Source organism: Macrobrachium rosenbergii, chromosome 3, assembly GCF_040412425.1.
Source record: "Macrobrachium rosenbergii isolate ZJJX-2024 chromosome 3, ASM4041242v1, whole genome shotgun sequence".
NCBI classification, from domain to species: Eukaryota; Metazoa; Arthropoda; class Malacostraca; order Decapoda; family Palaemonidae; genus Macrobrachium; species Macrobrachium rosenbergii.
This window is the reverse complement of record NC_089743.1, coordinates 70,997,471-71,022,470: the sequence shown is the minus strand read 5'-3', so window position 1 is coordinate 71,022,470 and position 25,000 is coordinate 70,997,471. Positions and strand designations below refer to the sequence as shown.

The window sequence follows — 25,000 nt, the reverse complement described above, 5'->3', positions numbered from 1 at the left end:
TATATATATATATATATATATATATATATATATATATATATATATATATTATATATATATATATATATATATATATATATATACACATACATACATATATAGTTATCATGCATAATGTAATGTTTTGAAACGGTGGCGGCTCTGGATTCTCATCAGGTTTTATGATGCAGTTAGCTTCACGCAAACACACACACACACACACACACACACATATTATATATATATATATATATATATATATATATATATATATATATATATATATATATATATATATATATATATTATATATATATATATATATATTATATATAATGTATGTGTATATACATACATATACTAATGCATTTTCAAAATCTCTTCCCCATTCTGGATGATTCCTCTTGATGTGGACAGGTGTCCTTAATTTATTTTTCCTTGACATATGCGATATGCTAATTCACACTTTTTCAACGCTTAAATGTTCTACTGTATCTTTCAACGCTTACATATTTTACTGTTTCTCTCAGCGCTTAAATATTTTGTTTATTTATCCTTTATTTTCTCTATTGCTCAGAAAAATCTATATGAATTACTTGAAACAGTATCTTGAAAATTGTCAAAAACTTTACGCAAGGTACATTATATTCTTCTGCGAATTACTTTCACATATAGAAGAGTTTTTGGAATACAACGTATTAGCCAAAGGACTGGAAACGAAAAAACGATTCTGAGCTCAGGCTTAGTGCCCGAAAAAGAGATGGAACAAACATGGGAATCCCGCCAAAGGGAATCGACAAGAGATCAAGAGAACGCAATTTATTTTAGCTGAATGTTGTGGGCCGTTTATTCATGGACCTTTTGGGTTTACATGAGTTCTTCTGACTTTCTGCATTTCCATTGTAAATGTAATGTACAAAATAGTTCGTAATGATCGCTCCAAAATGGTGATAAATATGCATGATGGTGGTGGTGGTGATGATGATGATGGTGAGACTGACGTCTGAGCTCTCTCTCTCTCTCTTCAACAAGGATCGCGCGGGGGATGCTGGTTCCTCCCAATCATTTAGGCCAATGAGGCAATTGTCTCAGAGACGAGCGAAAATTGCTACCTTCCCAACGAGTTATCAATTACTTTCCTTTAGGTTTCGTGGGTTAGCAGTTGTCAAACTAGAGAGCATTTTGCTTCTGACGCTCGTTATTAATTGTGAACATTTTTATGGTTTCTAAAAGAAAGTTGAGCAAGTGGCTTTTCATGAAAGACAGACAGGAGCTGGAAAACTGACAAAGATCTTCGTACATACAGTGAGAGAGAGAGAGAGAGAGAGAGAGAGAGAGAGAGAGAGAGAGAGAGAGAGAGAGAGAGAGAGAGAGAGATATTGACTGTACAGACAGAAAAACTAGAAAAGATAGAAAAGATAGGAGAGTAAGTTATATAGTATGAAGAAAAGGGAGTCCAACCCATTAACTGCTTTTTTCGTGACGAATGGAGATTTATCACACTGCTGTAGTTTACAAAAGCTTTTGAAGCAGACCAGCAGAATATCTGAGGGGCGGCGGATGGGCTGGAGTGGAAGAATGCAGACAATTCTTATGGTCGTAATGCTATGGAATTCAGTTTCACTATGATATTCCTTTCCGATCTTTTTTAGTCGTCAAAATTCTCCTTGACCATTCTTATTATCCCATGGTTTGTTTAGAAGTTGTGTCAAACGTTGAAAACAATAATCTTAACATATTTACGATAATTATGTTTACATATCGAATGTTAAAACCTATAATGTAAACATGGTTATATATTTACAAATCGAATGTTAAAGCGATAATCTTTACGTAATTACGATGTTTACAAACTCGAGTCTTATTCGGGATCGGAAACAGATTAATGATGAAATCCTAATCATTTGTTTTTGTTTAAGTTGAAGCATTAACTATTACTCCTGTACGTAAGGATTGCATCTTAAATTTTTTCTGCAGCTATTTTGGTATTCCTGGACAATATCCCTCTCTGATTACGACAACTGAATTGGATATGACCCTGTCTCACCTTTTGTGTTCCACTACTCAGTATATTGGGTCACTCACTGTGAATATAGTTTCTCCTTGTCCGCAATGCACGCATCATGCTGATAACCCCCTGCACTACGAAGAAAAAGTGGAATCGAAAGGCAAAACAATGTTGATAACGTTTTTTTTCCGCCGCCAATTCTAAACTTAGCATACATTTCCCATTTTGTGTTATGATACCAAGTATGTCATTTTATCAGAGCCGGCATCACTCTGCTGTTGTGGATTAATAGGTCACATGCCGAAAAGGGCTCTCGTTCATAGAGCACTCCGTAATGTCACCACCTGCGGAGGGAAGTTTACTAGTCCACTGCTTTGCATTTCTTTTTTTTTATACAGTAGTCCAGACAGCTTTAAGGATTTCTACCTGTCAAGTGTCGATGCTCCATTTGCATAAAAAGCTTTTTCTGAGAACAAATAGTAAATGTAGTTCCCTTGAGGTGTTGCAACACTAAATCTAAATATTCCACCGTCTCTCAAGACTCCGGTAAGTAAAGGCCATCCTTAATCTAAAATGAATATGAAAATCAACTCTAAAGGATGACAGCATTTTGCATAGCCATAGAAAGTCTACTTCACCCTCTTCCCTCTCATTTAAGGCAAGACGGCTCCTTTTCATGGCTTCCTTGTACAGCTCACCGCACAATAGATTCTTTTTGGGAAAAAGAATCCATTTCTATTGTCCTGGAAATCTCTTTCTATTGTTATGGTTCTATTTTTTTCAGTACGGTTAGGTACGAAAGCGTTTGTGGAAGGTTGGGCAGGAGAGGTGGGCCTTTATTGTCTACGGTGACATGCAAATTCGTTCGTAATTCTTCTTCGGCAGGCAGAAACACATCCAGGATGATGAAAAATTAGGGTAGGTGAGGTGGGCTACTCTAATGGGCCTATTCATCCACATCCTCGAGGTTTCGTAGACCTATGGGTTTATAATTGTTATGCAATGTGTTTCTTTGTGCTCGATAGGCCTGGGATTTAGTTCACTGTGGAGCTTCGTGTGGCTCTAAAAGGAACTTTGATATAAGGGTTAATGGCGAATGCATGCGTTGGTCCACACAGGTTTCAGTAACATTTAGTCTCATAAGACTAAATCGTACAGTTACTAGCAGTGTAACATTTTAAAATATGAGCAAGAAACCTTATCTTCTTGTGCATTACTGAAAAGATAAAAAGTATTTTTTTCTTATTCTTATAAGAATCCTAAATGAATTTTTTCGAATGATAGAAGGATGAAATCTAGTAGCACTTTAATTTTCTTAAAGCGTAAATCTTTGGTGAATCATGACGAAAACTCCATCTTAAGTTCAATGGGAGGCAGACCGTCACCATCAACCCTTCTCTGTTAGGTCTTGAAAAGGGGTGACCCTTACCCACGGGCGGTACTGTTACAGGGATGGTCTTGAAGGATGTACTTGTCAGGGATCTCAGTAGAGAGTTAATGTTGATAATACGCTCTCGTTATCTTTATTTTGCCGCGTAAGGCCACTTATAAAAGATCCTTACCATAGGTATACAAAGTGGGCATCGCGGTAGGCTACCATCAACACCGTTATTTAGCTAAGAATGGCAAATTATAGAGTATGATGATTTCTCTTTTTTTCATTTTTTCTGTTTCTTTCCCATTCAGAACAAGAAGGAAATTTGGGTAACGCTTATGAAGAATCAGTATCATTACTCTACCAACTACTGAACACCGGTGTCTAATTTTTTTTTTTTTTTTTTTTTTTGTCAGGGTGTAGCTTAGTAAGACGCCAGTAGATCTACTCTTCTGTCCCAAGGTGAAGGTTAGGCTTGTCGTTTCACTTTTTTTGTACCTTGCTTATTTCACAGTTAACTGCTCATTCTTATTTAAAAAATGCTCATTCCTCTAAAGCGTTTCGTAACACAAGTACATTTTGAATCATTCGAGAGAATAGAAAGAAATTGCATGAACAGCCCTTTTGCACTATCGCATACGAGAGCTTGCAGACAACATACTGAATTAGTAAGGTTGATTTAAAATGAAAAGAAAACCTGAAAAATAGGAGAAAATCAACATTTAACTCTCTAATTCGATCGTCTAGCTTGACATAAAGAATTTTAGAATTACAAATAGCAATTCAAGTCATGCAACATTTAGAAGATCACTGAAGAGTATGTGTGAAGTGTGATGTGAGGTAGAAACATGAATATATATGTGTGTATATATGTGTATATATATACATATATATACAGCACACAGAGAGAATGCATAGTCACTGTACGTGTGTATGTATGTATATAATATACATAAATTTCTGACTCACATCGCGACAGAACCCCGTTCTTTCAAATGAGAGGCCAGGGCATTACAAACTGACCCACATGTCATAAAAGAAATTACTGGGCAGGCTGCCACCTAACATACAAGCGAATTTTACTCAACTTCCCTACCCAGCAGTGAGTCAAGTGGTAACATTTCATTTGAGATACCCCTTCAGCCCTGGCCTGTCATTTAAAAGACCATGTTTTGGTCCTGATGTGAGTCAAAAATTTATTTCTGTGAAACACGTGAACATGTTTTCTCTAGTTCCATCATATTTACGCTGGAGGGGTAAATCAAATGGAATGCTACTAATTGGCTCACTGCTGGGTAGGGAAGTTCGGTGTAAGTTCGCTGGTATGTTAGGCGGCAGCCTGCCCAGTAAAACCCTCAGGTACAAGAGCAATGATTTGCCAACTTCTTTTATGACTTGTGTGGGTCAACTGGTAATACCCTAGCCTCTCATTTGATTGACCAAGGTATTCTTGATGCACACATCCATATATATATATATATATATATATATATATATATATATATATATATATATATATATATATATATATATATATATATATATATAAAAGTGAGTTTGTTTGTATGTTAGTTTGTATGCTATAGAAATCCTAACTGGTAGACCATTCTAAACAAAATTTGGCACGTGGCCATCATTTGACCCAACTTGGATAATAAGGTAAGCTTCAAACAAGTACCCCCGCCCCCTTCCCCTTCCCTTTGTAACTTACGTGGTAAATACACTCTACAGGTTTATCATCCCTCATTTCATGTACTCGAGACCATACAAATAATTATTGAAAATGCTTGTCAGTCAACACAGTAATACCTGGATAAAAGGGACAGACAGCATAGTAATATCTGGATATAAGGGACAGTCACCACAGTAATGTCTAGATAAAAAGGACAGTCACCACAAAAATATCTGGATAAAGGTGTCAGACAGCACAGTTATAACTGGATAAAATGGACAGTCACAAAAGTAATACCTGGATAAAAGGGACAGTCACCACAGTAAGGCCTGAATACAAGGGACAGAAAGCACACCTAATACCTGGTTAACGGGGAAAGACAGCACAGTAATACCTGTTTTAGGAGACAGAGAGCATAGTACTACCTGGATAAAAGGGACAGTCACCACAGTAATACCTAGATAAAAGCAACAGACAGCACAGTAATACCTGGTTAAAGGTGACAGACAGAACAGTAATACCTAAATAAAAAGGGCGTACCACAATAATACCTAGATAAAAGGGACAGTCACCACAGTACTACCTAGATGAATGGGACAGTCACTACAGTAATACCTAGATAAAGGGGACAGACAGCACAATGATAACAGGATAAAACAGACAGTCACCACAGTAATACCTGGATAAAAGGGACAGTCACCACAGTAATACCTGGATAAAAGTGACAGACAGTACGGTAATAACTGGTTAAAGGGGACAGACAGCACAGTAATACCTGGATAAAAGGGAGTCACCACAGTAATACCTGGATAAAAGGGACAGTCATCACAGTAATACCTGGATAAAAGGGACAGACAGTGCAGAAATAACTGGTTAAAGGGGACAGACAGCACAGTTATCACTGGTTAAAGGGGACAGACAGCATAGTAATACCTGATCAAAAGTGACAGACAGTACAGTTATACCTGTTTCAAGGTGCGAGGCAGCACAGTAATATCTGATAGAAGGGACAGTCACAGTAATATCTGATAAAAGGACAGACAGACAGTAATACCTGGATGAAAGGGACAATCACCACAGTAATACCCTTTGATCAAATGGAGTCATCACAGTAGTACCCTCGATAAAAGGGACAGACAGAACAGTAATACCTGGATAAAAAGGAATGACACTATAGTAATACCTTGGGGCAGTCATCAAGCTACCCACAAGTTTTTGAAGGGTGAACATTTGCATGAAAAGTAGAACTGTCAGTTGTCAACACAAACCACTCCCCTTTCCTTCATCCTCCCCTCCCAGCTCCTCCCTTCCCCACCTTCCTTTTCTCTCCCTATGCACAGACTGTCATTCAGAGTTTTCCCAGGCAGTGCTGGGTTGGTCAGGTAATGACTGACGAAAAGGTGACAAACAAAGGAAGGTGGAGCAGAACAAAATCAAAGAAATGACCTTAAAATTAATTTATTGTGAAATATACATATTTACAAGTGAGTCAGGTTTGGTCTAAAATAAATCAAATAAATAACATACTCAATATTACCATCAACGAAATGTAATTGCCAGATCAAACATTCAAAAATAATAAACAAAGGAGTTAATTCAAAATATAACTTCATCAAATTCATAACAGGAGCCACCTAAATCAAAATAACTCTGATGTAGCTAAACCAAAGTTACTTTACAATGCCAAGACTACGGTCTACACGGACCAAATCAAAAGTCCCAGTTGATGCTGCTTACCCCATACAAAATGGGAAAAAAAGCACGTTAAAAGAAGAAGAAGAAGTAGTAAAATTATGCACTTAAGAAAATTAGTTTAACCTTCGGTGATAATTCTATAAACACTGAGATATTCCTGAGGTCATAAAACAATCAAGCTGATATTAAAGCACAAACAAGCAGCAAACAATCAAATCACGTAACACACAATCACGGTGTGATAAAAAATTTCACCCAATAAGAGCTGCATGTTCCAAATAATAATCAAATCAAACTATAATAACGGAATAAATCAACCTGCCGAGGCTGGTACAAAACAGACGATCTATGTGGAAACGCCAGTACAGACGCCCCTGTCAAAAACTTATACCCTCTTGATTACAGTGGAACCATCAACTGGAAGCCAACAGGCAGCCCATGCCTGCTGCCATCAACGTCACCATGCTGCCGTGCCTCCAGGAAGGTATTCAATTCATTTAAGGTCACATAGCTAAGCTGCCAACCCTTGACGCTGATCGAAGACACCAGACAGACGTCATATTCCCCTGAGTGCAAAGAAAACAAAAAAGTAAGGAGGCAGAACTATTAAGGAACAATCAAACGATTGTACACATATAAATACATATACTGTATATACTGTATATATATATATATATAAAAATATATATATATATATATATATATAAAAATATATAATTATATACATAAATTGTATGTGTTTCTGCATAACAGATATATTAGAATCTACTGGTCAATGTCACCAGATACGTTGTACTAAAGAAAAAGATCATTTTGCCCTCAAACGAGAAGTTAAGAGGGCTGTTGTGGCTATTACCGATTATATGAACGGCAAAAGAAAACCTGCACGAAATATGTGTGTGGGAAAAAGCATGATTGTGTCCATTGAAGAGTTTAGGTGAGCAATTTAATTATAATAAATATAAATGTCATTTGTTCTTTGTTTTTTTATACTGTTATCTATTGGGTATGAAAAAACGTATAATAAATGTGTTATAGTGTTTAAAATATATAAAATACCTGCAAATTTGTATTCTGGTATGGAAACTGCAATGTTTTATTAATGGATATTATTAGCGTATTTAAAAGTGTGGTTTTTTACAGAATTAGTCCCAGCAAATACCGGGGCCATGCACAGGAAATCTGCTGACACCGATTGCTCAGATAAATGTTCCACTGGAAACATAATGTAATCTCTAGGACATGCCCATTACTTTTAATGTCACAGGAATATAGTCACTAGTACCCTTTCAGCACATTCTTTGGCAGATTAATGTTTAGTGTTGCAGGCGTTAATGCTTAGATTTTTATTTGCCTTTTCTATCATTTTTATATCACAACATCATATCCAGAGGTGCTTGTCATTATTTTCACTCGACTAAAATAGAAGATATAGTTTTTTGCAAAGGATGAAGACACATTTTGTCACTGGTCTCTAGGATTTATACATCGAATAATGTTAGGCCCACAATCACAAAACCTGATGAAAAAAATCTTACCACGTACATTTAGGGTGCTTGGGGTATCCTCTTATAACCTTTAGGGGAGTGCCATTTGTTATCTTATAACTTTGATTCTTTTTCGCCTCAGGTGGAGAACATTATCGTTATAATAGTTGATGGAAGAATCCAAATATGTCACTGACACTGACATCTCTGTGAGGAAATGCATTTGAAACCTTGATGGATGGGGTAAGAATTTGCTCAGTGATATCACATCAACTGTGATAACACCATTACCTAAAAGAAAAGGGTTATTTTGCACTTAAATATTTGGGGATTGAAAAAGTATTAGTGTTATGGGCTGAAGGCTGTGTGTGTGTGAGTGGTGAGCGGGGTGTGTGGTGTGTGTATATATATTTTATATATATATCCTGCGATATATTATATATATAAGTTCCCATATAGTTAATGGTATATATTGCTTTGGGTATAGTGGCTTGGGAGAGAGGTTCTGATGCCTAGAGAGAGAGAGAGAGAGAGAGAGAGAGAGAGAGAGAGAAAGAGAGAGAGTCTTCAGAGACAATAGGAAAATTCCTTGTCACAGTCGTTGAAATGTTATGCATCAGACGAATTCATAAAAATCTGTTCAACAAAGAAAGGACTAATTTCACTAAAACCTCGTTGCAGCATTTTTCGTTTTATAAATAGAGAACCAGGTAGTAAAAACCTCGCCATTTTAGACTGGCCTTAGTTTAAGTGGACAAATTAGAGTTGGAGCTGTGAAAATCCCGAGTCCAAATTGAATTGTTTAAGGAGAATATTTTTTAATTCTTTTTAATTCAAAGAATTCACTGAGTGGTTCCCTTATCAAAATCGATGGTATGCAAGAAACTTTTCATAATATGATCAACTTGATTTATTAAATGATTATTATTTTGAGGTGATATACATGTTACTGACCGCAAGGGAATTTTCAACCATGCAATATCAAGTGATGAAGATTGGGAGTGTCAAATAGTATATATATCCACTATATATATATACACTACCAGTGTATAGGTTTTGGCATGTTTTTATTTAACTGCAACAGAAGTATCTCAGGATTGTATGAAAATCGAATCAGATTTTTCAGACCTTTGACTTGAGGAAACTGTCTTTATTGCGACCCTCTTTCCCTTCCAACACACCCCTTCATCAGACATCTAAAAATAACAAGTAACGCACTTAATTGTCCTCCTCCCTCTAATCAAGGCGTTCACCTTCCCTTCCTCCCCTTCCGAAAGGATGTGATCAGTTGTTAATTTAGATGCAACCTCCTCCCCTTCCGTGGAAAGCATCCCCTCCCCCTTCTCACACCCCTCCCAGGAAACCTCCTTTATTGCTGACTCCTTTCCCCTGTTCTAACACACCATTCCTCCTATACCCCTCCACTTCCTCTTCCCCATTTTCTCTGATTTTCCTCAACTTCCCTAATCCTCCCCTATACTGCTTAAGAACTTCCCTCTCTCCTCCTCTCACCTTCCCTTACAGATTCCTCAATATCCTCCATAAACGGATATCAGTCGTTAACTACAACTGAATCGGTTACAATTTAGGAAACTAAAAAGTATGCAAATAAAATAGAAATTTTATAGACCTGCTCATTAAAATGCACTAAAATAGATAATATTTGAGACGCACTTCATTTTACAACTTTCATGCCTGATGATGGGGTGGCCTAAACAAGGAAAAATGTTATATGAAAATAAATAGATTTTTTTTCAAGTATTGGTCCATGTTTAGGGGCCCCGTGTTTATATATATATAGAAATGATTAAATTGTAAAAATATATTGTGTATCAAAATATTATATTTATATATTTAGTGTGTGTTAAATAAAACTATACAAAACAATTAGGTTATACTTTTTATTTCCACGTTAACCTTATTATTGGCCAGCATCATCTTACGCCACACATCCCTCGTTATCGATTCAAATGGCTGCAAATGTGGGTCAAATCATATCTTTGACATGCAACATGCATCGTTTAGTTCATATTTTTCCCTACTAATTAAACACTGAGATAGCCAAACTAATCGTCATTCTGATTTCTGTTTAATCAAAGTCTATTTACAAAATAGGTCATGAAAATGGAGGAACTCTACACCCTATACCTTGATAGGGAAATCAGTACAGCTTATAAAAGTGTCATTAACCCTTCATTCATGAGATCGGAGATAGATGAGACATGATTCTCTCGAGCAAATCAGCGCACAAACAAAATAAAAAGGCCAATGAACCATATATTTATCAGCAAAAGAAATGTCACAGAGAGCTAAAGAACACACTGAAAAGAGATGGGTCCGTTCCTGACAGTTTAAAGACAGAATTCCTTTTTGAAGAAACATATCATATAAAAAAACCTGAAACTTGTTTAAAGATTCAAGACAGAAGTTTTAATGACAATGGAGAAGAGAGAGAGAGAATGCATAGAGAGAGAAAACAGAGAGAGTTTCAGAGAGAGAAAAAAGTCGGGTATTTGGGTCATAATCGAGAAAAAAAATGAGTTAATATTACTTCTTTTCAGGCTTCATTATCCACCCTTACAGTGGTTTCTTATCCACTAACACTGCACAAAGAACCAATCACTTTGGCCGAAAAGTAATCCCACCACTGGTTCTCTCCCCAGACGCTTGCCATTTCACAGAGTGACACGTGACGATAAACACAAATAACCTCCTCGAATGTTATTTTACCAATCCAAATACAAAGTTTCGTACTTTTAGCATGAGGCACTGAGAAATAAATGTTGAGAACAACAACAACTAATAATGGAAAGTAATGGGGAGGCAATTATTTTACAAGACAGCTTAAATTTTAAAACCAAGATTCCTTTAAGAAGCTTCTCACACACTTATAATACTCCAATATTGGCTCATCCTATGGCCATAATCCCTGTAGAAACGCAGTCTCTGAGTGCCAACCTCTTTCAAAGAGTAGAGAAGAAGAGGGAGAGAGAACTTAGAGAGAGAGAGAGAAAGAGCTTGCTTCCTGGATCAAAAAAGTAGAGGCAGGAGAATCTTGGAGCACCTGGAAGAAATCCAGGAAGCCACACCAGCATAAGGAACCTGAGCCAGCACCCAATAACCAACAAGAAGGATTAGGCCTAGAAGATTGGTCAACGCTCCTCCGATCTGATTTCGATATTGACCCGCGACAAATTAAATTCAGTTCACTAACCGATTCGTCAACTGTACACTCCAAGTCAACACCTTGGCGTTTAATTTGGTAAAGGCAAACTCACTCTTTAGAAGATGACAAGGATGAGGCGTGTGGCTCGAATGCTTAGAAGGAGTTAAAAGTCCAACAGGAAACTTGGCCTGAACGAGTGGGAAGCAGGCAGCCAAATGAGCTGGGATGAAAAGAAGATTGTGGGACGAATAGAGAACACATAGCAAGCTGGGCTGAGGCAGAAACAGCAATTATTTTCACGAGAGCCCTCTGAAAACCTCTCCCTATCTCCAGAACCAATAATACACACACTGTTCACAAACACGACGAATCTGTGCTGATTGGTAGATTGTTACTGATAAAATTTATTGAATCAGTAAACAGTGTGCCACTACAACACTGATTATTGTGGAACACCATTTTCAAGTGGAAGTGTATTGAATGATATGCCTGTAAGATTTTAATTGAATAGTAGTTAACGTCTAAATGTCCATAGATGCTGTTTTTATGTAACGTTTTGGTATTGCATATCTCCATGTAGTATCATATGCCTTTTCGATGAAAAAAGCCCCACATTACAGTAACTTGTTTTGAGAAAAACAAATTTTGTCGTCTTAAAAGTTACACAGAGAATCCAGTGTAGAAGTCTGTTACATTTGACCCAAACTGAGTGGTTTCCAAAAATGAGAACTCGAATGTGCCATGTTAGTACAGCATTTACCATTTTCTCTAAGAAATTTGCATAAACAAGAGTTAAAGAAAATGGTCTGTAATTTGTTTATGTAAAAGGGACCTTTTCAGGTTTGGGGATAGGAATAATTATAGCTTTATCAATTCATCAGAAATAATTCAAAACCAAAGTGGTTATAAAACTAATAAGAATGTCTTTGCCAAAGGTGCTAAATGGCATGAAAACATTTCAAAACAAATACTGATCAAACATCAGGTTCAGATATAGCACTCCATTAACAGAGCAAAAATGTATACAACCTATTTCAAATAGAGCATATCATATTTTCTATTATAATTTATATCCTCTATTGTTTACTTATACACCCTCGGTGAACTGGCAATTCATGCTATTTTTCTTTGACCAATACCTTGAAATACTGTCATCCAAATTTTCTGGTCACAACTTGCTTTTGCTAATTTTCTCATTACATTACTATTTCTTTAGGATGTAGAGTTTCTTTTCCCATCTTGCATTAATAGGCATGTCTAAGGTGGTTTTAACATTAACTTTATTTTTAACTGAAATTTTCCAGCAATTTTTGCCATGGGCATGTAAAAATAGAGAGTCGATTGTATTTTCCTAACAGAAACAAGCAACTTTTGAATTACATTCCCTTTTAAATTTGAAGATATTTTGTTATAGAGGTTTTAATGTATTCACCATTCTAGCCTAATAATATAATCATTTTGTAAAGTTGCTCCTTCTAATATAGGTAATGTTTGTTTATTTCATGACTTTCATTCATATTATCTAACCACTTCAATTTGGTGTTCATTCATCTGGTGTTACTTTAGTAGGCACCATGGGACTTTGTGTTTTTTTTGGATGAGATTTGGATTTTGTATTGCTTTATCAGTGGCATTTTAATGAAATCAACAAGAGATTTATATTAGTTTTATTATGGTCTTTAAATATTAAATGGTGGAATATATATGATATGGAATATCATATTGCTCCAAATCTGATATACAAACGTTGGTATTGAGGACATTTGGTGGGATTATTTTGTAATAATGAAATTAAAATTAGGGAATGTTACTTTGTATGCAGATTGTCCTCCTGGTTTCAAAAGTAATCTAAATTCCAACTATGTTTGTTGTACATAGAGTTAAGTCGACTGAGGAAAATGTTCCATGTGTTTTGAGAAAATCGTGCTGATTTCGTTATCATTTAAACCAGGAGAAAGGTATAAATCTATGAGGCCATTCTTCTATTTTACGCCTCTTGCTCTATTTGATTAATATACAATTACAGTCCCACATTGGTTTTGTAGGCATTAAAGTCCCATTCACACAGCCTGGCATTATTAAGTAATTCCTCAAGTTTGTCAAAGTCATAATTTTTCTTAGGTTTTTATTGTTTTTATTCATATTCTAATAATGATATTTTGAAAAGTTTACCGGTACTTTCGTCATAACATACTTTGTTCCCATGTACTTATACAGCAGATCTAAATTTCAGCTTCCTCTAGATATAGATGCTAAGGTATATTTACCTATTCAACGATATTGTTTTACTTGAATCATGTAAATATATCACATTGGTTGGTGGATTTAGTAAATACTGTATTTCTCCTAAATGTAATCTGGTTTTTAGACCATTAATTTGTTGTAGAAAATAGCTATTGAAAACCATTTTTATTATATAGCAGTCGGTTTTACTATCTTTTTTTATATGAGACTTGTTTTTCTTGTTTTTGGTCATGTCATTCATTTGTTTTTCTTTTATGATATACTATTTTTCAATGCTATTGTGTATCCTTAATTCATAGGGTACTCAAATATTTGTCCTTTTTAGATTTCATAAAATGTTTCTGTTTGTCAAACCATCTGTTATGTTTTTGTTATTACTACACTTCTACAAAATAATCATTGAATCCATATGTTTCATATAAATATCCTTGTTTCATTTGCTCTTGTACCAATTCTTAACGGGTAATCTCTTCTCCCAGAACGAACATTAACAACAAACAAAAAGTGTTTTGCTTATCTGTATCGATAGTTTAATGTAAACTATTTTAGGAGAAAGGTACGCGTTAAAAATACGAGATATATCCAGTGATTGTTTTGTTCTTTCTTCAAATCCTTCGTCTTTATTTTAACCGATGTAGCTCTAATAACCTAGTTGGACATTTACTAAGTGGACCTTTGCTCCCAATACTTTTTTAATGGCGCCCTTTCCACACCATCGACTTTCAGCTCTGTTTCATTTGTAGTAGTCTCATCATCTGCCTCCTTTTGCATTAACATTTCAAATGAGTTTGATAAAATGTTACCATATCTTTTGTGCCTGTTTCTTGATTCTTTTACCATTTTATTTTTTTTTTTCTGTAAAGCATTATAACCATTTTAGTTTTTTTCTGTAAAGCATTATTTTCTTTTTGAGATTTATTATCCTGCATTTTGTTACTTCTATCTGTATGTATTTTTGTTTCATATTAGTTCTTGTTATTGAGGCATATGTAAGTTTCTTAGCATTGTCTTGAATTCCTCTCACTTTCAGTTCTAATTTAGCCCCTCTAACAGACATCCCTGTTCTTGTAGCATTTTCAATTCCGACAAAGTTGAAATACATGCATTCCTTGGATCTTACATGATGATTCTAAACTTACAGTATAGATTTTGGTTATAATTCATTGTGTGGCATGTTCTTAAATCTGAAATTACAAACAGGTTCAGTTTCGACAACACTTTGCTTGAAATATTTACGGAGTTTTGACACTAGAGGAAAAATTTGGGGACATAGGTGCCTATTTCTCCGTTTGACCTGAATTTTATTTTGTGGGGCGTCTGGATGCACAGTTTATTTTTGTGATTTACAACCTTATCTTTTGGTTTTACTCGGTGTATACTTATTCCTGTGGCACAATCTGTACTCTGGGATATCTTATTTTAAGGAATCTAAGAGATTCTTCTTTCAATTGGTTCGTCACTGCTCTCACAGCATAATGGTACCCTGAATGCTATTCATAGTGTCATGTTTTTTAATTTTTACTTTTACATTGTCATTTTTTTATATTTATATAGTCCCTCTTATTGATTTCGTTGTTGTGGCTTCTATCAACTACATCTGTTCTTTTTATTTGTCTGAATGACATTTCTGTCGTTGAATGTCTGTTAAATAGGTAGGTCTCTAATTCTCAATGCTGATATTTTTGTTCTGTTTCTATGTTAGAAACCTGACTAACTTCCACTCCCAAAGAGGAGTCAAAGTGGAGCAACGAGGTTGGGTCAAGATATTTACTTTTTTTGGGTTTGTTTTGTACCAGAGCGTAAGTGTAATTGCATTAGCATTTTTGGGGGGATTTTTCAGAGAGAGGTTATCAGAGGAGGTTCTAGCAGTTGTCAACTGTACTGAGTCGCTACCATCAAAGGGCCAATGGGTACTTAAATCTTTAACACTACTGAGCATAAGGATAGAGGTATACAGTATATATAAAAAAAATTTTAATAAACAAATAAACCTCAAAACCTTAAAAAGATATCAGCCTTTCATGGAGTTTATTCTTCCACCAATGGCACAAGTGAGAACTGACTCCCAAATGTCCGCCCCCTACCCTACCCCACAGGGGATGGCACAATACGATTAGAGTGGCCCAAGTGTAAACCAAACCCACTTGCTAGGACTGAGAGTATTTCATGAATATGATCGTCCCCATCCTAATCATATCATGGGCAAACCAGATAGAATGCCGAGAGTCCTATCCCTAGAACCAGACCCCCCTGGAATCCGTGGTCAAGCCCTAAAGAATAGTTATGTCTTTGAGCAATCAGTGTGATGACCCTCAAGGCCAAACATTATCGGGCAATTGATGGTCCCAACATAATTCTCGCTATTTAGCTTCGGATCTAAACCCATTCCCAGCTATGATATCTTTTCCTATTTATCAGGTCCAATAAATTTTAGCAAGAGTGGAAAATTCCACAAAAATTAATCCAAACAAGTAAATCATCACATATGAGACTCTTGGACTCAAACCTGGGAACAAATTCCTGGGGCTCAAGAGCCCCCTCACCATGGCAAGGTGGTCCCAAATCGAGGGGGATCTGACATCTTAATTAGGGAAAAAATGCTAACCAAAGATAACACAAAAGTCACACAAAATCTGAATATGTCACCAATACTGGAACAAGTAAATCATCACATATGAGACTCTTGGACTCAAACCTGGGAACAAATTCCTGGGGCTCAAGAGCCCCCTCACCATGGCAAGGTGGTCCCAAATCGAGGGGGATCTGACATCTTAATTAGGGAAAAAATGCTAACCAAAGATAACACAAAAGTCACAAAAATCTGAATATGTCACCAATACTGGAACAACAAATCCAAGAAGTGATGAAAGGTACTGCTCAAACACCACCAATGTTGATCAGGGGCCGGCAGAAAATGTATTGAAGTTACCTGCTGAGTTGTACCTGTCAGTCCCGATGGTGGGTGGGATCTGGTCACCTACACTAGCAATGGTGGTGCCACCACGAAATTTGAATTTTTGGTCTGCCATGGTAGGAAGCTAGTAGCTATGTAATTGCTTGGTAAGTCACTTATATAAAAACAACTTTTATGAACATTTTTTTCCAATACATTAAGGTAGTAAACATTTCAGACCCATCCCTCTGTTTTTCAGAAATAATCAGATCCTGAACCCTAATTATGTCAGGTCGTCAAAAGAAATTAAAGAAAGATGACTCCCTGGGCTCAAAGAATATCACAATTTTCTTCAAATCCATCAGCAAACAAGAGACAGGAAAGCTCAGCTCAAGAACCAACATTTTCAAATACTAGTATTGATGTCTCAGTAGAATCTGTTAAACCATCTCCTGCTCCATCATCAGAGAACTCAGCTGCCTCGACTACAGGTTCACCTGACTGTCCAGGCACTTCAGTTTCAAATACTGATCAAGATGTTACAAGAACATCTTCACACCTTACCATCTGGGGTTACCTCTCAATGTTGAATGATTACTGAAAATGTTCCCATCACTTTTGACAAGGATAAAAGAAAAGGAGAAATGTTGGTAAGGTGTAATGTTTGCTATGAGTTTAAAGATGAAGCCTTGCAGGTATCTCTGAACAACAGTACAGGTGCCCCCAAAGGAGGTCAGCTTGGAGCCAAGCTTTTGATAGAGCACCTGAAAGGGAAGCCTCATGCTGCTGCACTTGAAACAAAGAGGTTGCATGATCAGTTTCAGATGCAAAGTGACAGACTTCCATGGTTGAATCTGTTTAAGAAATCTAGAATACACTAAGTCTCATATCTCATTCGCCTGGCAATGGACTGCTACAATGAATGACACACAATGTGAAACTGTATTAGGATATTCATGGCCATCAAGAAGCCTCACTAGCCTTTTCTCTGATCAGCTTGTGCAAAAGTTTTCTCAGGACTGGAATTGTAACATGGAACCATTTGAACCAACAGGTCCAGATATGGATTATCGCACAACAAATGTGTACTATGAAATGTTGTCCTGTATCAGTGATGTCTTGAGAGAAAATTTATGCACAGAGGTAAATCAATGTGATGCTCTGGCGTACAGATTGATGGCTCCTGTGACCATCAGAAGTTAGGTATAAAGTTCGTTACAGCAAAATTAGTGAAGAAGGGAGTAATTTCTACATGTTTTCTTGCAGCAATGGAACCAGCTGGAAAGGGTGCAAATGGTTTATTAGAAGTACTCAGAAGAAGTCTAGAAAAGCTGGGTAATACATCTACATACTCAACTTGATGGTCCTGAACATAGTTCAGATACAAGTGAAAAAGATAATGTGATTGCCAATGCAACGATGCCTGACTTCAAAGCACCTGTTTTTGACAAGCTCTTCTCTCTCTCAACTGATGGGGAGGCTGCTAACACAGGAGTACATGCTGGGCTATGGAAAAAGTTGAATAATGAACTAAACCGGTTAACTCTATGTGTATGGCATGTGTGCCATAAAAGTGACTTGGCTCACCATGATCTCATCACAGATGTCCTTGAATTAAAGCGATGGTACTCACAGGTTAAAGATACTGTGAGATATTTCCATGTCTCCTCTGTTCATACTAGGCACGTGAAGAATGAGTGCAAGAAACTTGGTGTGACTTTCAAACAGTTTGTTAATCCACCTGGTGTCAGATTTGCTCAGCATGTTCAAGCAATGTGCTCCAATCTTCTCTGCAATCTTTCAGCCTGTGTTGCTACCTGGAAAAACTCGGCAAATATTGATAATGAAGATCGAGTCACCCGGCAACAAGCAGCTGGGTATTTGAAAATGTGGGAAGCAGGCGGTCAACAATATAGAATAACAGCCTTCATGGCAGATATTATGCATCATCTTGCCTGTCTACGGAAGGAATTTCAGAGAACTGACCTATTACTGTTTGATATTCCATCTATTCAAGAGAGGTACAGTACACTGAACGATCAATGGCAATGTCAGAGAAATCCCAGTGGTGGTTGGGAGAAAAAGCTAGGTGCAGGGCCAACTTTGGATTATGATAATGGTGAGCCCATGGAATATGCAACCACAAGCACAAAGACAACAAGAAGGAGAATGGCTAATCAATTTGTGACAATGTCCAATTGGTTGAACAATGCTATCTGATAAGAAACAGTTGAAACAGTAAAAAAAACTTTCTTGGAAAAAGGGTGGATCAAGAAATAACAGAATCACTGAAAAAAATCTCTGATATATTTAACTCAGCATCTAATGAAATGGCTAGAAGGGCTAACATTCTTCTTCAGAAAATGAAAAAGATTGATGATCCCGTGAAACTGACTGATGACTGTATTGACCTCTTCAAACAGAATCCACAATTAAAAGATTAACAAGTAAATCTGAAAACAAGATTCAAGCAGATTGCTGAAAGTGCAAAAGGCAATCCAGAATCTTCATTAACACCGCCTGTCAGCCTTGTCTTAACAGCAGTGCCTCATTCAATAGTAGCAGAGAGAGCCGTTTCTCACTATATTTTTTTGCAGTGACAAAAGGTTTGCTGTCTGCAAAGTGCAAACAACAGATTACTCATTGCTTTGAATGGGCCTGGTACAATTCACTTTGATCCATGTCCAGCAGTAGCAAAATTTCTGCAAGTAAAGCATCGTAGATACAAGGAGCCACAGAATTCAATATATAGAAGCAATCCATCTGTGAAAAAATTCTTCTGCAGTGACAGTGAAATATCTGAGTAAAATCCTCTTCCCAATTGGAGGAAATTATTGACAGTGAAATATTTGAGTAAAATCCTCTTTCCAGTTGGAGAAAATTATTTCAGTACTGTATGTCTCATACATCTTGTTTAATGCTGAGCAGTGTTGTCAACCAAAGTAGGTGTTGCTTTATTTCAAGTTATGGTCTGTAGATGATTTAATTATAACTAAAACACTACTTCTTGAAAATGACAGAATTCGTAAACCTATTTGTTGCTGTAGCTAAAATAAATAATTCACTAAAATATGACACATGTTTTATTGAAAAACATTTTCATTATGTATGAACAATTATTGATAAATTATACATAAAGCTGAAAAAAGCATACAGTACACTAAACAGGTGATATTTTATTTGCAGTGACTAAGCCAGTAAAAGAAAAAAGTCAAGTGTCCACCCACTAAAAAATTCTTAGGTTTAGCACTGGCCCAGTGGCTTCAACACCTACGAATGAGGCAGATCCTGGCCAGACTGAGGATGTCAATCCCACTGAGTTTTTATGCAGAATGTGGTATGTTTATAAATGTTTTCACAGTAATTTTATGCACTAAGCTATTGACCTGGTGCCATAGGCTAGGTTAGGTTAGGCATGGCTGGTAAGGTCGCCACATTATTACACATATTCAGTGCCGCAGTTGAATGTGGGGTCAGAGGAGGCCTCCCCAGCTGGTCTAGAAGGACCAGCATCCTGGTTAAGTTTGGTGCAGGGGGGGGGGGTAACTGAGGGGTGTAGCCATGGGCCCCCTTCAGGAAGTGGAATCCTAGGTTGGTTAGGTTAAATCAATTCCTGTATTTTACTCATTTTGTGTTTTTCCCCACCCAAAAACCCTGTTTTCCCACTGTGGTCGCCCAACTTGTTGGGTATAAGGGTGACAGTCACTATCTCCTTAACCAGCCTATTTATTTCCTGATGAAATGAATGCCAGAAATGTTCAAAACTCACATTCAAACATAGGAAAAGGGTATTTTCAAGTCCAAAATACAGTAATGGTTTTTAGTAAAATACTATATGTGTGTATATATATATATACAAATATATATAATTATGTATTTGCCTTCGATACTTACTTGATTCTGGGCGGCAAGGATAATCGCAGGGAGCTCTTTACATTATCCAGAAATCTACTGTATTTTACTAAGAAATCTGACTAATAAGACTGGGTTTGGCAACTCCATAGATGAATAAATGAAGAGAAACAAAGGCCTTCTTCATTTGAGGGAAGATTATGTAAACTCAAGGGTTCTCTTAATTAATTATACAGTATTTACATAATAAACACAGATCAGAAGAATGACAAATTACTGGGCTAGTGATAATAAGGGTCTGCTAAATGAATGAATCCTACACAGGAGAAAAAGTTTTCCCTGATGATATCTTCATAACAGGAACATTGCAGAGGGATAGATTAAGGGGTGGCTTAAGGACACTGCACATAGGATAGAGCCGAGAGTGGTTCCACAGCCAGGACCGATCTGCAAGATTTGCAAGACGGTTACTTGCAAGATTAATAAGACACTCAAAGGGAGCTGCGGGAATGCACAAATGGTGCCACATTGCTCAGTTCAACACTAAATGCATAATTACGTTAACACTTGATGCTTCAACACAATTACTGAAGGTGATCACACAACAGCAATAGAAAATAAATCAGACAAAGAAATAACAAGATCGTGACTGACTAAGAAACCTCAATCTGGTACATTACCTTCGTCAAGATGACGATGTCCTTGTCCAATAGGGGTGCTGGTGCTGGAGGGAGGAAAATGGACAGATGCTGTGACAAAAATATACTGGAGGGTACAAGGGACAGGCAAAGATAAGGAAATCTGTCCTTAGTGGAGTTCTGAGCGCTTCTCTCCCTGACTGCTGTTGCATGGTCCACTTATAACCTTGGGGAATTATACCTTGGCATCCAGGTAGGTGGCGCAAAGACCAATCTTTGCCTTGCGTTCTGTAGCATTATGCACGTGGGGGATTCCCACATGTCAGGGCAGCCAGAGGGCTTTCTTTTTTTGGCTCCTCCTTCTGGTCGTCCAACACCGGTGAGGGATTTGCATCTTTGGTGGCCACACCTAGAAATTTTCAGAATCTTAGGCAATCATTTGAGAGAGAGAGAGAGAGAGAGGAGAGAGAGAGAGAGAGAGAGAGAGAGAGAGAGAGAGAGAGAGAGAGAGAGAGAGAGTGGGGGGTAGGCTTACCCATATAGGGAAAGGAGAGAATTGGTGAAAGGGCAAATGAAACCCACAGTTCTTTCTATTTAAGAAATAACTAAAATGAATTGTATTCTCTATCGGTTATGTTATTATGGTAATACGGGTGAGTTTGCTTGGAAAGAAGTTTCCTTCATTGCATTCACTGCACCTCCCCAACCAAGTTAGCATTCACACCCGAGATCGGGTGAGAATGATTACCAGCACACAAACTCACTTAGACTTTAAATTTATTTTGTTCTCACTTATCTTTGGTGCCCTACAATTCATTTTAAATTTCTATGTAGCAATTTTATTTTAATTTTAAAAGGCAAAACATCAATTGTGACATTTACGTTTAATGCAGAATAAATACTTGCTGCTAGAAATGACATATTCCATCACTACATTCCTATTACGTTAAAGCAGCGTATGATGAATGTCAATCAAAGTATATTCACAATGTAACAGTATAGTTACAAATAATGAATTAATACTAGGTTCATTCTGGAGATACTTCATGCACTCTTAATGATAATTTCCAGCAGTAGTTTTGCATACATGCAGTCAGTCTGCCCAGAAGAGTCATTGCAATAAAGTAAGTGTGGGATCAGTTAAGTGTTGCCATGATACTTGAGAGTGACGGTTCAGTACCATTCGGGCACTATAAACACAAGGTTTCGAGTCTGAGACTCGAGATTAATTACGAAAATATACAAAGTGAATAGATGACAGATTCAAAGTAATCAACAATTGTTATAAAGATGGTGATTAAATAGGAAGAAATTATATTCCTTAGCCTAAGAAAAACGGCTAGGGTCATTCTTTAGCCCAAGGAGCCCACAAGGCAGCCAGAGGGCGTGACTCCTCCGGCAGGATCATTTGCCAACATCTACGATAATGGGACTGTGTTAAGCTGGCATTCATATGGTAATACCTAATGGTTTTGGCATTTATGATTTTAAAATGTATATATCATGCATTTATAGGCATGAGAGGAAAGTCATAGGACTGATGACTTTGACATGTCTGTCAATTTGCATTCTGCATTGGTAGAGTGCAAGTAAAGTAAAATTTGCACCTTGGTAAGGTGTGAAATGAATGCAAGGGGTACTCAAAAGTGGAAAGAGAGGAAGAAATACACAGGAAAATGTTAAAGGAAGAGAATAATGTACAGGATTGTAGGGGAAAGAAACAGGCGAAGACTCGGGCATTCTCTTTCTGGATAGAGGTGCCAAAGAACTTCGTAGGATAAAAGGGTGGCACTGTGCCAGATTTGCACTGGTGCCAGGAGAGCCCAGCGACTCTCTTTAAGCTACTTGGATTTATCTACGGCCGTGATTCTTCCACAGACCCTTTAGGTTGAAGGATGGTCTTGGTAAGGGAAATCGCTCTAACCGAGCCCAAGGAGGGCACTGGAGTGCCACCCGTGTTGGCTGAAACAGGGCATTCGTTACAGGCTCTACCCCAAGTTGTAGCAGCTCCGTGAGTCCAGCAGCCAACTGAGATATGGCAGAATCCTTACCCATAGTCGTGTCTGTGTAGGACTGGGGAAGACAGGAAGATACTGTGGGAGTGAGAGGCTCGCGAGTTACACTGACCAGCTCAGTCACGGATTGCGAGGCTGCACTTTTGGGTGAGCTTCTGCTGTGGTCAGAAGAATCCATCTCTCTTATCGGCACTAGTAGCAGAGCAAAGCCATGAGAAGAGAGGGGACCTGGACTGGGATCTCTGGTAAGGAGATTGGGGGCATGCTCTGGCACTGGCACTAAGGCAGGCTCAGACACTGGTATTGTATCAGGAATTTACTCAACATTTGGGGCAGACGGAGCTTGGCATTGCTCAGTGCACCCAAGTGACACTGGCAGGGATTGCGACTCAAGTTTGGGATCTCCTGGAGGGAGACCTATTTGGTGCCTTGGAACTGGCACTGGGGCAGGGCCTGGCACAGGACTGGGCTTTGAAATTTGCTCAGAAAGAGGGGGCCACTACAGTGCACTCAGGAGGCACTGGCAGCGGGACGAATGCAGGCGTTTGAGGCTTACTAATGCCTAACGAATGGGTTTAGGGGTCCAGACCCTGGGATTGTTGTATATTAAATGGGTACTGGAGGACAAGAGTGGGATTTCCTTGATCCTCAGGGGGGAGAGCATTGAATGCAATGGCACCCTTCCCTTCAAGATGCTTTCCCACGATCAGAGACACTTCTTCAATAGAGGGCTGATAGGTTGTCAGGACCTTTTCAATATGGCCGAGCCAGGCTTCAGGCTCAGCTTTGTCCCATTTTCTTATGGGGGAGCCTACACCGCTGAGGGTTGAATGTGGAGAGGGCATTTGTGTGTTGTGCACGCCTTGAGCTGCCATTGCAAGCTGATGAGCTCTTTCTTTCTACCTCTCTTCTCTTTCCATCTCCCTCTCCTGCCTTTCTGCCTCCTCTTGTTTCTCCCGGGCTGTTCTTTCTTTCTCCTTGTCCTTCCTTTCTTTCTCCTTCTCCTGCCTTTCTGCCTCTTCTTGTTTCTCCTGGGCTATCCTTTCCTTCTCCTTCTCCTGCCTTTCTGCCCCTTCTCGTTTCTCCTGGGCTATTCTTTCTTTCTCCTTCTCCTGCCTTTCTGCCACTTCTCATTTCTTCCAGGCTATTCTTTCTGCCTCTCTTTCCACCTTGGCATCGCCTAATCTCTCTTGGACCCAATCCTTCAGGGCTAGTCCCGACAGTCCCATGTCCTTTCCAGCGGACATGTAGAACTTGAAGTCCTCATTTTGCTGGGCTCTGGATGTTGTAGACATCTTGGGGTAACGCTTATATGGGCGTGACCCTTTAGATAATCAATAAGTCTGAAAAGACTCAAATTTCAGGGTGTCTGAAAAAGACTTGGGGTGTCTCGAAAGACTCAAGTTTGTTCATGATAAACTGGTTTTCAATATGTCCAAAAGACTCAGGGCTGTTCCAGTGAACAGATTCAGTATGTCTGAAGAGACTCAATATTATTCAAAATGAACAGATTCAGGGTGTCTGAATAGGACTCGAAATTCGTGATGAAACAATAGATGAATAAATCAAGGGAAACAATGCTGGCTGAGGGCCTTCATCATATGAGGAAAGATTATGTAAACTCAACGGTTCTCTTAATTAATTATATTTACATAATAAACACACATCAAAAGAATAACAAATTACTGGGCCGGTGATAAGGGTCTGCTAAATGAATGAATCCTACACAGGAGAAATATCTTTCGCCGATGATGTCTTCATAACAGGAACATCGCAGAGGGGTAGATTAAAGGGATGGCATAAGGCCACTGCACCACTGCACATGAGATAGAGCCGAGAGTGGTTCCACAGCCAGGGCCGATCTGCAAGATATGCAAGATGGTTACTTGCAAGAAGAAAGACACTCAAAGGGAGCTGCAGGAATACACAAATGGTACCACATAACTCAGTTCAACACTAAATGCATAATTACATTA

At 37.9% G+C, this 25,000-nt stretch overlaps 1 protein-coding gene across 2 annotated transcripts in view; it reads right to left on the bottom strand.

Annotated features, from left to right (window-relative positions):
• LOC136825530 (protein LZIC-like) overlaps positions 1–25,000 on the bottom strand; it is a 233,824-nt gene that overhangs the window by 204,873 nt on the left and 3,951 nt on the right. The gene's annotated exons all lie outside the window — the stretch shown is intronic.